The sequence below is a fragment of the Mus caroli genome, chromosome 4, assembly GCF_900094665.2.
Source record: "Mus caroli chromosome 4, CAROLI_EIJ_v1.1, whole genome shotgun sequence".
Lineage (NCBI taxonomy): Eukaryota > Metazoa > Chordata > Mammalia > Rodentia > Muridae > Mus > Mus caroli.
This window is the reverse complement of record NC_034573.1, coordinates 34,519,351-34,523,615: the sequence shown is the minus strand read 5'-3', so window position 1 is coordinate 34,523,615 and position 4,265 is coordinate 34,519,351.

The window sequence follows — 4,265 nt, the reverse complement described above, 5'->3', positions numbered from 1 at the left end:
CATCACATTCCCATTCATTTTGTTGGTACTCAAACGTGTTTCACCATCCAGTTCCTTTCTTCAAAAACACCTGTTGGGGATGGAGAGCTGGATCAGCAGCTAAAAGTATACGTGTGGCTGCTGACGACCACCTGTAATTTTATTTCCAGGGGAGCTAACCCCTGCTTCTGGCCTTCATGGGCACCAGGCTTGCACCTGGTAACTGGGCATAAATGCAGCAATTATATACATAAAATAAATACATAAAAATTTAAAAATACACTTCTTACTTAATATTTCATGCCACTCTCAGGAAAACAATCTGGAGGGCCTCAGGGCAAAGAGAATTTCTATAGGTAAGGAAATGGCCTGAGAGTCCTATTAGGACCACTAACAAGTGTCTGACTAGACTTTCAACTTCTAATGTGTTTGTGGGGTAAAGATGAGGGTCCCTTACACATGTGATCTGTATTTGCTTAGGATATAACAGAAGCCAGCACAATGAGCTGATCATGTTTGGTCAATCTTTCCCTCTTCTTCTGGCCAAATAGGTATTCGACTATATGCCCTGCTTGCTTCTCTCCATAGATAATAGCGTTTAGAAGATGTGGGAATTTTTTTTCTTACTATGGAATTTATATATGGTGAAAAGCTTCAACATTTACTAATCTCAGCCCTTGCTCTCAATTAGGTGAGAGTCCATGTACCTTAGGCAAATGTCACTAATAATGATCCTTGTGTGGGCCTAGCCTATTGGCAGGGTTTTTTTTTTTTCTGCTGTCTTCTGTTATGACTGCCAGATATTTTGTAATTTTAGAGAAACCAATGCATTCCCATGCCACTGTGCTACACCAATCAAAGATGAGAAGTAGAGAGACCAACAAGCACAGAAGTTCTTAAAACCCAAGGAGTTTTAGAGACACCTTCCCCACCCCCCACCCCATTGTCCAGGTTTTCCAGCTGTGTTTGAAAGCCCCATCAGAAGCTTTTATGTTACTGTATTGGCACCACATGCTTCATGCAGAAGTGGCATAAGCTATCTAAAAGAGCCAAAGATTTTAACGACCTGGGAAAAAAAATCCAAGAATAGTATTACTACCAGAAATCTCTGGCTCCATGGGCTAGGGAAATGGCTCAGATAAGGGTCCTGTACAAGCATGAGGACCTGCGTCTGATGTCCAGCACCCATGTCAACAAGCCAGGCATGGCAGCATAGACCTGCTGTCCCAGCACTGGGAGGCAGAGAGGGGAACCTCCCTGGAGCTTGTCAGTCAGGGTTTCTAGTTTATCTCATGAGCTCCAGGCTCAGTGAGGGACTGAAGGAACAGTAAGGGACACTGTTTAGGAAAATAGGGTGGACAGTGACTGAGGAAGATGTTCATCATCGATCTTTAACCCCAGATGTGCTGGGGAAGAGAGGGAGGGAGGGAGGGAGGGAAGGGATAGAGATGAGAGAGAGAAGAGAGTGGTGGGGAGAGAGGTGTTGGTTTCTCAGAGAAGTGGGTGTTACTGTCCGTAGAGATTCAGGATAAATGTGACAGATGGCTGCCCACTCAAAGACACTGTCTCTGGAGGAGAGAGCAGGACATAACAGTCCTCCAGGCTTCACAGAGGCAATCCATAACCCCTGTGCCCAAATTCTTGACCCAAAGGATATATGAGCATCATAAGTAGTCATTTATGCAAAAACATGTAGAGTAGCTCTGTCAGGGTCTTCACAAACATTGGGATGGAATCATGGACACTACTAAAGGGCCCAAAATGTATTTTTCTTCTATCCCAGTCTTCAAAGAACATACTGACTGATCACAGTATCAGTTTCTTACACCAAGGTCAGGACAGGTATAAGCATATGACCCCCAATTCACCTGAACAGAGTCCTTCATAGATTATAGTGGAGAAAAGGAGAAAAGGGGCATGGAGAGGGTGGAAACAGTGGGAGGGAGGGAGGGAGAGAGAGAGAGAGAGAGAGAGAGAGAGAGAGAGAGAGAGAGAGAGAGAGAGAGAGAGATTAAGTAAGGGGATATAAAAAGTCGTTAATTCCAGGGGCAATCCCTTCAAAAATATCTGCCACCCCAATATTCTTCCCAACTGCCAAGACAAATAGTTTTCCTTCCAAGAGATCTGGCTAATTTGAAAGGGTTGGACAAGACATGATATTTGAGCCAGCTCTTGGCAGATGGGGGAGCATAGGCACCCCGACTGGGGAGAAGGCTCTAGAAAGAGGATAGGCAGGTGGCACAGTCAGGAGTTACCGGCTCTCAGTCCACATGCTGGCTGAACTTTTAAGTCAAAGAACTTGAACTTAGCTCCTTAAATCACAGCTTCCTCGGGAAGCATAGGTGCATAGGTGCGGAGGAAGAACAGGAGGCAGGAGACTGGGTGAATGATGCTTAGGGAAGAGCCGGATTGCTGTATGGGGAGAGGAACCTGGACATTAGTGGAAATGATCGGAAACACCGAACACACATGTTTCCCGGAGTGGGAACCCGGATGTCGGGTGCACTTTGGTCTCAAACAGCTTTGGTTTTGCTCTCTTCCAGATTTTGCCCCCTTGTGTGTTACTGTTCCCTTCCTGTGAAGAACTGACTCACGCCCAAACATTAGTGAGCAGACGAAGAGTATGTTAAGATGTGCGTGGTAGACGGTATCGATCAATGCCTCTCATGTCCTTGCTCCCCTTTTGTGCTCTGCCCCAATCCCTGTGGCATCAGCATCTGCAATTCTTCTTCTGCCTATTGTAGTCACTCTTAATTCACAGCAGAGAACAAGAAGTGCCTGGAAACTTAGTCCCCAAAGCCTGCCCCTCATCCCTGACTGGGACAACCCCAGGAACATCCTCGGGATCCTGGACTTTGCCTGTGATCGTACTCTCCTGCAAAGACTACTTCCTTCTTTCAATCTGGTTTCTCTCACTCTCCTCCCAGTCTCCCTTGGGAGCATCCCTATAAGAAACTCCTTGCACACAAACCCTGGTCTCAAGTCTGCTTCAGGGAACCAGTTCTCTAGGGCAGCTGGACGGAGGAATTTATGGAAGTCCTACGGCAGATAACCTCAAAAGCCCCATAAGCATCTGGGCTCTGCTGTTGGCCGGGATGTGTGTTCCCTTCCGATTTTTACCTCACCGGAAAAGCCAGACTTTGTTGGTTCATCCTCCTACCTGATTCTCTCTTCAGTTTCAAACCCATAGCCTTGATTTGGCAGGACTTCCCTAAGTCAGCAATCTGAATTTTCTGATCCTCAAAGCAAGTAACAAAACTCTAGTCCGTGGGACTGCTCCTCCCGAAACAGCCCAGGGGTCCTCTTATCATAAGCATGCGACTTTGGGGGCCTTTCCCTTTATTCTCAGGGACTCCGCACATCACAAGCCGTGCTCCCTCAGCACAATTAACTTTACAGTTTAACATTTTTACCCTTCCCTCTTTCATGCCTGTAGTCTGTACCCACCTACCTTATCATGATCTATCCATCTAAATAGGGTAGCATAAATGTTTTCTTATTTGTTGGTGACAAGCATTTCCTAAGCATTTGATGTTGCCACACTTAGAAAAGCAGGGTGGGACATTGGGGTGATCTGAAAATAGACGTCTTTGGGCATGGGAGATGAACTTCACCACCCAGAAAGTGCATTTGCCCAGAGACTGTAGCTCAGATATGAGTGGCCTCCCTCCTGCCCCAGGCCTGCTATAGAAGTTCTGTTCCAAGCAGCTTGAGCTATCCCTACCACAGCACGTTTCTGAAGCCTTTCATGGGAAGCTGCTGGCCTCTGGTACAGACTAATGAGCGTTTTCCTACACAAAGCCTCCGATGTATGTTATCATTGGTAATTTATTAGGCTCCTCCTGCAGGGAGCACACACAGTTCCTGCTAGCGATGGACTAATTAAAAACTTCCCGACCATGTACAACTTCAATTGTGTTGAGGTGGGAGAAATGAACACTACCTCCGTGGTAATTTTTCATAGGAAAGGGAACGGTAATGATTTCTAAAAATAAAAGAAGGAGAAATCATGGAAGCCTTATTTATGTTGCTTAAGGAGACAAAAGCAGGTTCTGTCGACTTTGGTGTGTAAATGTAGAACACTTGGGCTTCTCAAAGAGTATCCCTAACTTCTCATCTTCAGCTCTGATATGACATGGTTCAACTGATCCAAAGGTAAGGATCGATGTTCCTAGTTGTAAAAAAAAAAAAAAAAAAAAACCAAAAACCAAAACCAAAACCAAAAACAAAAAAAACCAGAGTTTAAAGGTGGTTTCATCCTTACTTACACATAACCTTGCATAACC